At 39.3% G+C, this 13,990-nt stretch overlaps 1 protein-coding gene across 1 annotated transcript in view; it reads left to right on the top strand.

Moving 5' to 3' along the window:
- LOC148040114 (putative hexosyltransferase MUCI70) overlaps positions 1-13,990 on the top strand; it is an 80,815-nt gene that overhangs the window by 54,426 nt on the left and 12,399 nt on the right. The gene's annotated exons all lie outside the window — the stretch shown is intronic.

The raw sequence follows: 13,990 nt of genomic DNA, 5'->3' as shown, positions 1-13,990 counted from the left end.
CTTTTTGCTGGATGGTGCAATTTCTAGGATGGTCAAAAAAGCATGCGAGAAGAAATATGTTTAATGTCTTCTCTGCTTTGTATTATCCAGTGACAATGTCTTTCTAATTGTTGCATTTTTGTGAATTTGACCCTTACAAAGAACTGAAGTTCTCATCCATGCAAGAATCTGCAGGCCCTCAAATCAACAGCCCTACAACTTGTTAGATGATTATGAAGAGGAGATAGGTAGTCAAGATAAGACATTAATGGTGAAAAGCTGACCTGCAGTGTTTGTACATGCGTTTGATGGTTCCAGGCACCTCTCTAACATACACAGGGGTGTCTACCAAAGCAGAGTGCATTGGCAGCATGGCCTACTAACCAGAGGCAACAAATGATGGAAAAAGTGTTTTATGATAGTAAGCTGCCCAAGGCTCATTGCACATGGTCCATCCAGCCTTCCATTTTATCTCCTAAGCCATCGAGGCAGCCACCTATTGGCCTCCTTGACAGTATTGCTCTTGCTGGACAGTAGATTATGGAAGGCTTGAATGTTGATGATTCTCTCTATGAACATGAATTTTCTTCACCAGAATCTGTGTCGAGGGTGTGATGTGCAAGTATCTATGGGGTGCCCTTTTTTAAAGGGTTTTCAGCATGTAAGAATGTTGCGTAGCAAAGACACAGTGTGGAAGGTCAGTGGGAGGAGTCATTATGAATATTGGTGTGGTAACCTTGTGAAGACTGGAAACTTTTGACCCATTTTGTTACAGTGTTGGCCTTTTGATTTTTTAGTGCCATGGCTGATGATTCATGAGAGATCATTGGAGGGAGCCTTTAGGAGCTTTGTCCTTGAAGGAGAAAGTGTAAAGAGGCCGACAGTTTTTCCACGGATACGATTTTCCAACTTGCTCAGAAGATCTGTACTGAATTATAAGACTAGAGAAATAGACCCATCAAAGGCATCAAATTCCAAAAGCTTCATAGAACATCTTTGAAGACATAGGGGCTAAACACACCATCACCTGCATTGTCTTTAAATATCAGCCTCATAGGTTTGGTTAGCCCCTATTGGAAATGTTCATCCTAATAGAATTATGTGTTCCATCAAGTAGTATCATTCGCTAATGTAATTCATTCTGCTTTCATGTCGGAATTGGTTCCTACTTGCATATCCCTATTCCACCTTATACCAAGCACTGATTTTGTAGCTGCCGCACAATTGCTCATTTATGTAGGAGCTATAAATGTTCGGAATGGATTTGCTGAAATGCTTACTGGTAGAACAGTAGGATCCAACTCCTATCCAACCAAAGAGTTTGGTATTACCTTGGTGGCTTGCGCAACTCTTTATAGCCATTCACATATTCGTGTCTTTGGTTGTTTGGCATATGCTTTGGTACCACAACCATGAAGATATAAATTGCAAGGCAATGCTGTCAAATGTATCTTTATTGGTTTTAGTGTAGAACAAGGTTGCATTCCATTCTCATACAATACATTTCGTATGGTACTATATTATATCATATAGGTTCCTTGGGTTCGAATTGTATTTTTTGAAAATGACCATTATAAAGTGGTTGTTCGTGCTTTTTTCCCAAAAAAATACCTTTTGTTTTTGGCAATTGTAACTTCAAACTTGTAAGTTGTTCCCTCTCCCTCTCCCTCTCTCTCACTTTCAAGTTTCATCCATACATATTATATCCTCCCCCTCTCCCTTTCCCAAATTCCTCCTCCTCCCCCTCTCCTCCTTTCTTCTCATTCTTCTCCACAATGCCTAGGCCTCTTCAATTAGAGAACCTGAGTAGAGGATGCTCCAAATAGAGAAAGTAAGTATGATGATAGGAATGCCATCAGTCATGGAAGATGCTCTTTCGTATCTTTTAGGAGTGCTCGATACAACATGTTACATGACTTTAGTTTTAACTCTTATATGGTGTTATAATTGTTTTCTAAACATTCAATTCATGAAACTTTGACTATTTTTAAGTTGTAGATTTTATATGTATGTAGGCTGATTTTGCATATACTTTTATATGTATTGCTTAAATTGAACATACAAAGGTTCCACACTGTACTTATTCATGTACTGAAGGTATCGTACTAAATGTGCGAAACCACCCTGGTGCAAAAAGGAAAGGGTATCGCTTGTACGAACCCTGCACCAAAAAGATTTTTGTTAGTAGAGATGTGGCATTCACTGAACATGCTGGCCAACCCTTTACGAACTGCAAAAATTAGCCCAATGTGGACCTATGGACATGTTTTACAGTTTGTTGCCATTGTTTCAGTAAAGTACACTTGATTTTGGTCAATTTCAGCAACCTATTGAGGGTTTACAGCAGCAAAATTAGGAGCAAAGAGTAGTCTGATTTTCAGCCCAATGATCAAGGCATTGCTGATGATGAAGTGGCTGATGAGAGGGCTGCTATTTGGGAAGCTAAAACACTCCCTAGATGGCTGTTAGATACATTAGGGGGACAACAAATAGTCCAGTCCACTTCATGGTAGAACTCGAGCAGCTATTTGCCATGCATAGGGTAACTTGGTTGCTCATGCACTCGTAGCTGTTGCATGCAAGGAGGAACTTCTCTCTTTACATGATGCTTTAGAGAATGAACATTGGATAGTAGCTATGGAATCAGAAATGGGCTCTATTCATAAAAATGGCACATGGGAGTTATGTGACTTGAGTGTTGGCAAGTGTGCTATAGGCACAAAGTGGGTTTACAAATTAAAACGTAGATCTGCTTGTAGCATTGATCCCTACAAGGCATGTTTTGTTGCCGAAGGGTATCCCCAATAGCATAGGATTGACTATGATGAGATGTTTGCATCCACTTATTTTGAAGCCAAGAGTAATCAAGTATGCATGTGGATGACATGCTATTGATTGGACCTCATATGACACAGATTTCAGCCTTAGAAGCTGAATTGCAGCATGCGTTTGATATGATACAGCTTGGCCAATTGCACTACTATCTTGGCATACAGTTTACTGTAGTTGAGTGGGGCATTGTTTTGCAATAGTCTAAGTAGATTGGGCAGCTTTTTGAGTGTTTTTAGATGCAAGACTACAAGCCTATCCCTACTCTAGTTGAGATAGGCCACATGTCTACACTTGGGAGGATTCAAGAGATCCATTTGATGCTTCTCTTTATCAGCAGGTTGTTGGTTGAGCAAGAAGTAGTTTATAGTGGCCACATCTAGGTATGAAGCTAAATACAAGGCAACATTTACAGCTTCATTGGAATGTATATGGTTGAAAGGCCTTTTGGTTGATCTTAGTGTGGGACTGTAGGTACCCACTTCTATTTATACTGATAGTCAGAGTGCCATGGCAGTTGCGAGGAATTCAGTTTTTCATGCTTGCACTAAGCACATTTAGGTGCATTATCATTATGTTCTTTCCGCTCTTGCTATTCACCTGTTCATTGCGAGTGTGTGTGTATGTGTGCACGCTCATATAGCTAAATCCTAACCTAACATCAATTACATCAAATGTCATATCCATGAGCTAGAGAGGGTGTCATGCTGTCCCCTAGAGACATCACATAGTATGCCGCACAAGGTTGCCATCTATCATGGTATGCTACAATACTCTCTTTGTTTTCGAAGCATGGGTTGGACATAGATGTATAATCACCCTTCGAGTATGTTGAGAACTCCCATACTTAAGACTCTCTTGAGGTATTTGGTCAAGTAATCTACACCTCAAGATGTATCACTATAGAGTTCATCTCGTCACAATTGATGGGTTTGTCAGGCAACTGTGTTACATGGATGTGTATATGTCCCATGCTATGAGGACAGTTATTGGTCATATTAGAGTATCATCACACACCCTTGAGATTGAAGCAAGTAGAGCAACATAGTTGGCGAAGAAAGATAGGATATGTAATCTTTGTCATAGAGAGGTAGAGTCAAAGGAGCACATTTGTAGAGATTCGAGAGAGAGATTGTTGCTTGTTTAGAGAGGGTTTTGGCCCCACTTAGTCGAGTGATTGACTATGTGGATCATAGATGCCTTAGTCTTTTCTTTTGGGGCTATAGAGGCATTCAAAGGGGCTTACACCCATGGTAAGCATGAAACATGTTTCATCATGCATGAAATGCGAAACACATTTCACTAATGAAATGTTTCGATGAACAGTGTTTTGCATACCTGTTTCACTCCAAGGGGGAAGAAAATCTATAAAAAATATGTTGAATATATTTCTCTAGCATTTCATGTGGCATTTCACTTAGGACATATCCAAGGATGCAACATTTCATACTAAAACACAATGTTTTGGGGTGAAACATTTCAAGGGTAAGATGTTTTGCAATTACCTTCTTACTCTACACACAAAGCTAGGGATCTCAGCCTCGAATCACAAGCTTCTTGAGGGCTACTAACATGCTAAGTATTGCTAATAGAAACACTTACCTCTAATGTAGACGACTTGGGAAGTTCTCATATCGTTCAAAGTGTCTAGAAGTGTACTAGGAAAGGAAAGTGAGCTTCACTAGAGTCTAGAAGAACTATTTATTTGAGCCATCAATAGGTCAATCTGAATTGAGATTATATAGATACCCACATGATCTTGTGCTCCAACAAGCTCGATCATGATTGCCACCTTGTAAAGTAACAACATGTGTTCCACATCTTCCTTCTCTTTGGACATGACACCATATGACAACATTCCATCTCTTGGCCTTCACCTACATGACTGCCAATCCATTGCATAATGATGGAACCAAAGATTTCTCCAAAGGCTAGGACGGTCCAACACACACTATTTAAAGCACTCTACCATAGCTCTAGGAGATAAGTCGAAATAAAAGGTCTGTCAAGCAAAAGAGCATCGATAGAATTATAATCAAAAGTGAAATGAGAAAGGTCATAACTTGCATGTTGGTGTGGTGGAAGAAAGTAGAAGAGGGAGTATGATTGCTTGAAACATCTTAGCACAAGTGATGGAATCTAGATACTTAATACTCTAATACAACAAACAAAAGGTAAACACAAAGGAGCACACACATGAAGTGCTCAAGAGGCAGGCCCCACAAGGATCCACATGATTATGGCTTCAAAAAAAGCCAATGTACAATGCTTAGCCAAGAGAAGACGTGGCAGCCTCTTTTATTCAGCCATCCTTTGAGATCAAAGTTTTGCCATATCCTTGAAGAGAGGACTCATCTTTCTCAAGGGAGATTCTCCACATAAGGGAGTAGCTCTTGAGTGGAGGAAAAGTTTAGGCACCTCTTAGACTTGGATAGGTCTCTTCTCTAGAGGTTACACCCTACTAGTGACTATGACCAACAATCTTCATAGGGGCTCATTGTGACAAGGGATGGTACATTGACATGTACCAGGTTACTTGCACGGTGGAGGGCTTGAGACATTAGGCTTACCGGAGAAGGCTCTATAGAGATAGTGGGATCTGAGAGAGTGGGTTTGGAGAGATCTAGACCTTTGTGATGTGGTGTACCCAAGAACGGATACACCATAAAGTTGGGGAGGAGAATGTAGATGAGCAAGATTAGAGCAAAGCTAGTTGCTATTGAGCATTGGCACAAATAGGGGCATCTTGACTCCTTTCTTGATGGATATTTGGAGGAGATCAAATAGTAGCTTTAGACCTTGGAAGGTCACACTCTTTTTGTGGCTTGTAGCACATAGGAGTTTGTTAGTTAGTCTTAAGTTACTCAACATTTGCACAATCAATGCATCTAAGCATCTTTCTTGATAGATTTTTGGAGGAGATCAGATGGTATAGCTTTATTCCAAAAGATTTTTCTCTTCTTGTGGCTTGTAACAGTAGTAAGATGTGGGAGTTTGCTAGTTTGTGTTAAGCTACCTTAGAATTAGCCAAATATAATCTCATGTTATTGGCTAAATTTCTTTGCCTTTTGAACAAGCTTAAAAATAATTCCTCAGGAAATTAAAGTAAAAACAAATTTCCAGATTTTTGGTGAGTTCCATGAAATGGAACAGTGGGGGATCCCTTCTATCTCACATTCAGGACCAGCTCTCCATCAGCATGCCCTCTTCCCCAATGCAGCTGCTCTATTTTCTTGGATCTTGGTCTCCATTGCTAGCCTCTCTTGATCTACATTTAGAACAGCCTTTCCATCCAAAGTTTTCTTTGACAACTGTGTTTTCAGCTAGTGCAGCCACCCAGCCTCCTGTCATTTGTGTTTTGGACGCAGCCCTCGCTCGATTGATGGTCATCATTGCTAGGATCTATATTTTAGGCTTATGGAGTTGTGTTTGCTGTGTTTGCATTCTTCTTCATTAGATTTCAGAATTGAGAATTAGTGTTCCGTGCATTTAAGATTCTTTAGAGTACATCATACTAACTCCATGCCTCAACCAGCTCAACACAAGAAATAGTCGTTGTTGGACAGCCCTTAAGGCTTCATTTCTTGAGCACTTGTTGTATCACATCCTTCTTGAGCATTTGTCGTATTACACCTCACATACTCGGTTTGTTCATTGAATTCCCTTCATTATTCATCATTCATTCTTATTCTTGTTCATTTGCTTTCTTGTCAAAGTTCATTTGTTAGTCATGTTCATACATGCTCTAGGTTTTCTCTACACACCCTAGCATATCCTCACACGGTGTCAAAGTTGGTGCTCTTGTAAGAGTCTTTGAGCTATCCTAAGTGTAGGGTTTTATATGAGCAACACAAACTAACTCAACAAGCAACAAACTAACTCATGATATCTGAGTCACCTTCACTTTGGTAGCATTTTTTAGGACGTGGAAGATGATGCTTACTCTTCTTCCTCATTGTTATCGATATATCTTGGGATGTTATTAGACGTGGAGTTTGGAAATACATCAAAATAAAGTATCATACCTCCAAGCCCAACTCTCCTTCTCAACATTCCCCTCCATCCATTTTGGTGCACACTGTCATCAATAGTGATTTGCTCAAAATCAAGTTGAAGGGAGGTGCATCTTTGTCATGGCAACCAACTAATGAGTTAGGCCTCCTGTTAGCAAGGGGAGGGCACATCATCTAGGTTAGGACTAGGGATCCTATGTCTTCATCTCTACTATAGGCCTATATGAACCTTTTGGTTTTTATGAGCAAAACTTTTGTCTATGTTGCTACTTCTTTTAGCTAAGAACCGGTTGTAAGTCACCATGGAGATCCAAAATGGTTCTAGTATGTCAATAGAGAAAGCTCTAGAAGTAGAACTCATGTATGTATACCTGCTGTATCTTGACATTAATTTTGTTTCATATGAGCATGGCTTTTGTGCTTTGAATGCTCTATTCTTGCTGCTCTCCACCTCATCTAGCTTTCATTTAGGTTTCGGTAATTAGATGTAGGTATTTTCTTTCGTCCTACCATAGGTTTGCATCTCAACTCAAGTTGGCTGAGATTTGGATGTAGGTTTTGACCCATTCTCTTCAAATGTGTATCAATTTGCATTGTGGTGCTTTATTATCAAGATCGCCATCAGTGCAATATGTATGTCCCATATATCCACAAGTGAGTTTCATGCTGACCCCATTTCTAGATGCCTAGATGTAGGTATCTCCCTCCCTTGCTGATGTTCAATTGACCTCAATGAAGGGAAACTTAAGTGCTAGGAACACCAAAAAGAAGCCTCTTTGGCATCATATATAGAAAAAGAATTGGTTTTGCACTTTTTGTCCGAAATTTAGCCACCTTAACTATACTTGTCTTTCAAAGGCCAATAGTACTTTATTGGGCTCATCCCTCCCTTTTGGAAGTGGTAGTGCCAATCTATGGTAGATGAGAGGGGTATACCTAGGCCCTAGTTGATAGGAATTTTGAAAATGAGAAAATGGAAACATGTTTTGGAGTTGAGCAAAAAATTTTCAGCACAAGGGTGGATTGAAGAAACCGATTTTATGTTGTTTTTTAGGAATATTTTTGTATTACAGATTTTTAAGGGGTAATATCGTTTGGCAACTGCCCTAAAAAAATTTAAAAGTCTTGAAGAGTATTAATTATATATGTAAGATTAGAAGAGATTTGACGTGGCCATAGTAACAAAGTCTGTAAAATCACAAATCATGAGTTTCAAATACTTTAATATCAGTACTCAATATAAAAGACTATTAGGATGTTATATAGAGTCAAAAAAGAAAGTTTGAGACTTGAGTCAAGACTCAAGACTCGAGAGTCAATACTTGTGAATACATGGTAAATAGTAAATAGCAAGGTAAAACTAAATATATCATCCAAATATCAATAATCCATGAACGAAATTACGATCAACTACATAGTATATTATGTATTATTAAAATGATCATCTTATTGTCATCTAAAGAGAATATCACTTTGCATCATCTAAAGGGATCTCTTCTATCCCATCCTCCTCTATGTTGCTGTCATAGCACTAGCACTACTACTATTTGAGGAAGAGGAGGCATCATCATCATCAATAATTTGAGAAGCCAATGGAGATGTAGAGATGCTAGGTGAGCATGAGAGAGAGATAGAACTAGTTGCATGTTGAACTGAAGCTTCTCTTGCTCTAGATGACAAGTGACAAGATCGTGTCCAATTAGCAGATAATGCGGACATCTTCTCATAAGCATATTGTAGATATCTCTCTCCTCGAATGGTAGAAATGTCCTTGACCTTCTCTATGCTAATCTTGTCCACATTTGCTTGGTTTGCATATAGTGTAAGTTGGGTTCTCAATCAAACGTAGGTTGCAATGGAAAAACACCAATCTCTCTAGGTGGGTAGTCTTTACTTGTTTCTCTTCTTTGTATGAAATAAAGCCCATGTGTTTGATTTTTGTCACCAAGATTACTATCACAATCTTGTGAGAGAACATGGATAGCCATCTTTTTTTGCTAAGAAGATAAGAAAGTATTACCTAAATGCAAGCGCTAAAACAATGGACAAGAAGAAATTTAGCATACTTATACCTATTCATTGTTTACTTATCAAAGTTGAAGCACAATTTCCATATTTCTCTCATCAAGTGATAGATTAAGTTGCATCACACAACTTTGTAGTGGAATATGCAAATGAGAGTGTGTGATCCCAAAAATCGAGGAGATCATCCTCAAGATGTATGAGGATGTAAACATCTCCTTCAATCCACTTGTTGAAGTAATCTTATATGGTGTAATGAAGAGCTGGACAACATTGCGAATTGAGATATCCTTTAGGATAGGGGTGTGGACAACAATGATAGAGGATTGAGGTTTAAAGTGTGATGGAGTGAATGAACCGAAAAAGAATGAATAAGATGGAGGAAGGATAGATGTATGCCCATGCCTTATTTATAGGCACATGAGTCACTAAATTGTGTAGGGTGGTGCTCCATGTGTCTTGGGTGCCACCTAGACACTAATAAATGATACAAATAAAGCTTTTTTGGGACTATGAATGGAGATCAAAATAGGGATTAACTTAATACAATACACTTAATGATTTTGGTATCTCAACAACTATGATTGGTTCGGATCTTTCCCATTAGGTTAGTTTTTCTTAGAGCTGAACTTTGGATCTTTAGGCTAGTCAAGGTTAGGCCCTTTAGGCTGTTGAGAGTGCACTGCAGCAGGAGATGTGTGCAGGTGAGTGAGAGTGACAGAGAGAGAGAGTATCATATGATTTGGGTGTGCCAACAATGTGTTGGTACACAAAGAATAAAATTGTTGGTTAAAAAGGCCCTCGTGCCTTTTAATGTGTTTATATGTATATATATATATATATATATATATATATATACATATATATGTATAGATATATGTATATGTATATATATATGTGTGTGTGTGTGTGTGTGTGTGTATATATACATATATATGTATAGATATATGTATATGTATATATATATATGTGTGTGTGTGTGTGTGTGTGTGTGTGTGTGTGTGTATCTATTTATATGTATATATATACACATATGTATATATATATATATATATATATATATATATCTAAAACCTAAAGTGGTACACTCATCATTGTACCCACAAATTGTGCACACTCTCTTCTCTACTCTCTCTCACTCTCTTTGTCTCGTTGCTACTAACGAACACTAACTACTTTGATCTTCATGCCTCCCGGTCTCTACAAATTGGTATAAGAGCTTATGGTACAAGGCTGATAGGTCGTCAGGCAAAAGGCCTGTGCAGTTCAAGTCGTGCCCAAAACGAACTAGCGTGTGTGGCGCCTGGGCAGCGGGGTCCAGCTGACTAGGCGCCAACAAAACCAATTGACAGCTGCAACGGGCAGGTACAGCGAGTGACTAGGGAACCAGCATCACGTTGAAGACTAGCAAGCAGTGACCAGACTAGGGAACTAGTGTTCATGGTGTGCAGACATGGCGGCTGGAGTTCGTGGCAGACGGGCGTGAAGTAGCTGACGCCAATAGGTAGGGCGTGACAGTTGATTCGCGAGCAACGGGCGCACGCGGTGGACGGGCTGTCAGTCGTGACGGCGGGTCAACGGGTCCCCCCCGTCATTTTTTTTTCAAATCAGAAGATTTATTTTCTACCAAAGTTCTTTTAATTCCTTTTTGTTGTCCAGAGTTCACACGCTGGAGGCACAGATCTCAAATCTGTGCAAAATTAAACCAGAAATTTTGGGGCTTTTCTAGGAATTGGGGATCTTAACGCAGAACTAGACAATTAGACTCAGAAATTGCAAAATCAGTGAATAGGGGCTTTTCACATTTTAGTGAAAACTTTTCAATTTCACTGAAATTTGTGCACACCGGTCCTGAAAAATTTGGCGATTTGTCCAGATTTGGTGCAAGCAAGACACAACAGTGATATATATCTCTAAAATTGCAGGAATTTGTGACATTTTGCCTTTGACATTTCGGGCTTTTCATGTACATGCAAGAATTGGGCTGAAATTTACCCAATTTCTTGACATTGATGCACATTGGACTGCGTGCAATTTGGGGCTTTTGTTGTTTGGGCAAAATTTGTGTGCCATTTGGTCATTTTATGTACATGCAGGCTTAATTCCATGCAATTCGGACATCTAGCACTTGGAAAATTTGGGGTATTTTGCTGAATTTGCTCTATTTTGGCAAAATTGGCCTGTTCTATGCACGTCAGAGATAGTGCAAATGTATGGTTAATGCTTTGAGCACAAAATTTTGGGACTTTTGACTTTGCGTGTTAAATTTTAAGCCCGTGGGTACATGTACAACAGAAATTGCAGCTAAAATTTGGGATTTCTCATGTAATGTGATGCATTTGCCCTTGGAAGAGCTGTAATCAGTTGTGTAATGCTGTAGCACATGGTTTGGTGCTTCTGAAATTCGTGTGAAGATAGCATGTGAAAGAGAGTATGTGCCAAATATATACAAGAAAATGACTTTATAAAAAACCATAAAAATGGAAGGAAGACACTCTTTCATCGATGATTTTTTTGCAATCATTTTCTCTTAGTAAATTCTTGGTTGTTCTATGCTGAGTAGAGAAAGTGAAAGTTTTGACCATAGGTATCTTTTAACAACATTAGCATTCTACTCCAAAAAAGCACATTGGAATATGTATTACTATGTGTATGAGAATGCAAATTGCTAATATATTGATGGTCATATAATGCTAATGCCGATGCTCATTCCACATAAATAGCAATGTTGTGAATTTCAACCCTAGTTCATCAAAATCTAGTCTTGGTATACCCATCATTTGATGTAGTGAACAAAACATCATGATGTGTGAATTGCCAAACCTAATTACAGATCTGAAATCTCTGCTTCTACCTGGTCATTTATTGCTGGTTGGTACTTATTTGTACCCTGGTCATTTGTGTGATAGTTTGGGTCTGCATTTGCTGAATTTTTTTGTCACATTTGGGTTGAAAATCATGGCTGGCAGCAGTGACATCAGTAATCTCATGCACATAAAAAAGCTTGAAGGAGCACATAACTTTGCAGTTTGGCAAAGATAGTGCTACAATATCCTGTTGCAAAAGAAGCAGGCAAAGCCGATTAAGACGAAAGGGACAAAACCCACAGATATGAAACACGACGATTGGGATGAGTTAAACAAGCTTGCACGCTCAACCATCGAGCTATCAATTTCTGATGCCTTGTTGTTTAACATTGAAGGTTTGGATTCTGCATATGTTATTTGGATTCGACTGGAAGAACTAGATGCACAGAAAAGTGCCGCAAGTAAAGTATATTGGCTAAAAAAGCTTATGGATTTGCGTATGAAAGAGGGTACAACAATGTCTATTCACTTGAGTGAGTTTAACTCCATTTTCAGCTAGCTTGTTGCCTTGAAGTTCTTGATTGATGAAGAATTTAAGGCTACGTTTTTGCTTTGCACTCTTCCAGAGAGTCCAGAGAGTTGGGATACATTCAGGACTGCTATGAGCAATTCTAATGCAATTCTTTTGCATGCTAATGTAGAGAGTGCTCTACTCATGGAAGAAATGAATCGGCAGAACAATGCATCCAATAATTCTTCTAGTGCTTTGTATAGTACGGGCAGATCACAGCAGAACGGCAAATTTGATAGCAAGGGACACAGTAAATCAGGTGGCAAAGTTGTTGAATGCCATCATTGTGGCAAGAAGGGTCACTTTAAATGTGACTGCTACAAATGGAAGAAAGAGAAAGGAAAGGGCAAGAAGACAGATGATAGCAAGGAAGAGAAGAAAGAGGGTCAACCTAAGAAGAGCAGTGTCAAAATTGAAGAGGTGAATGTAGTCACTCGTGTCAGTGACAGTGGGAATGACATACTCTTAGTCTCTTCACACTTTGGTGCCCAGCTTTACTTGCAGATACAAATGATGACATGCATACCTAGATTCTCGATTCAGGTGCTTCCTTTCATGTCACCCCTCATCGTGAATGGTTCTCTGTCTATACAGGGGGTCGACATGGTGTTGTCCATCTTGGGGACAACTATGCATGCGACATTGTAGGTATTGGCAGTGTGATGTTGTAGTTTCAGCATGGTTCTGTCTTCACACTTCAACATGTATGGCATGTACCTCAGCTCAAGAAAAGCTTGATTAGCACAGGGCAGCTAGATGACGATGGTTTTCATACCACCTTTGGTGATGGGAAATGGAAGATCTGTAAGGGATCTAGAGTTATTGCCAGAGGTTACAAGAGTGATACTTTGTATCCACTTCATGTATCTAGTGTGCGTGATCATGTTGTTGCCATGATCGAGTAGCCAATTGTTTCTCTGTGGCATGGCCGGTTGAAACACATGAGTCAAAAAGGAATGAAAGTGCTCTCTTGTTTAGGTTACTTGCCTTGTCTTCGTTATGCTGATTTTCAGCATTGTGATCATTGTATTTATGGACAACATGCATAGATGTCTCATAAAAAGTCTCTTTCATTGAAATCTTCTCCTCTCGAGTTGCTACATTCCGATGTATGTCAAATGCCAGGATTATCTTTAGGGGAAAAGAAATATTTTGTCACCTTTATCGATGATGCTACACGGAAGGTATAGGTTTATCCTATTCATAGCAAGAATGAAGTGCTTGACAAGTTTTAAAAATTATTGGCATTAATTGAAAATCAAACTGATAAGACACTTGAGTGTCTTCACTTCGACAATGGTGGGAAATATGTGTCCAAGTCCTTTTAGGCATTTTGTGACAGCAAAGGGATAAAGAGGAAGCTCATTGCCCCTCATATACCACCCCAAAATGGAGTTGCAGAGCATTTGAATCGGACCATACAGGATAAGGTCCGCACGATGCTGTCTCATGCTGCATTACCCCATGGTTATTGGGCAGAGGCTGTTATGGTAGCCGTACACTTAATTAAACGGTCACCGAACTAGTCTTTTTGGGGGGGGGAGGGGGGGAATCCCTTAGGAAGCATGGTCTGGCAAGTCACCTTCATATGCTCATGCTCATCTGAAAGTGTTTGGTTGCAAAGCTTTTGTGCACATTCGTAAAGATAAATGCAACAAACTTGCCAAAGTCGTGTAAACTCATTTTCCTAGGATATGGTGACGAGGGTGAAATGGGGTATAGATTATGGGATCCCAAGAAAAGGAAAGTAGTACGTAGTAATGATGTTA

Source organism: Lygodium microphyllum, chromosome 2 (assembly GCF_053477565.2).
Source record: "Lygodium microphyllum isolate KBCC chromosome 2, Lygodium_microphyllum_v1.1.10, whole genome shotgun sequence".
NCBI lineage: Eukaryota > Viridiplantae > Streptophyta > Polypodiopsida > Schizaeales > Lygodiaceae > Lygodium > Lygodium microphyllum.
The sequence above is the reverse complement of the archived record's forward strand: the minus strand, read 5'-3'. Positions and strand labels throughout refer to the sequence as shown.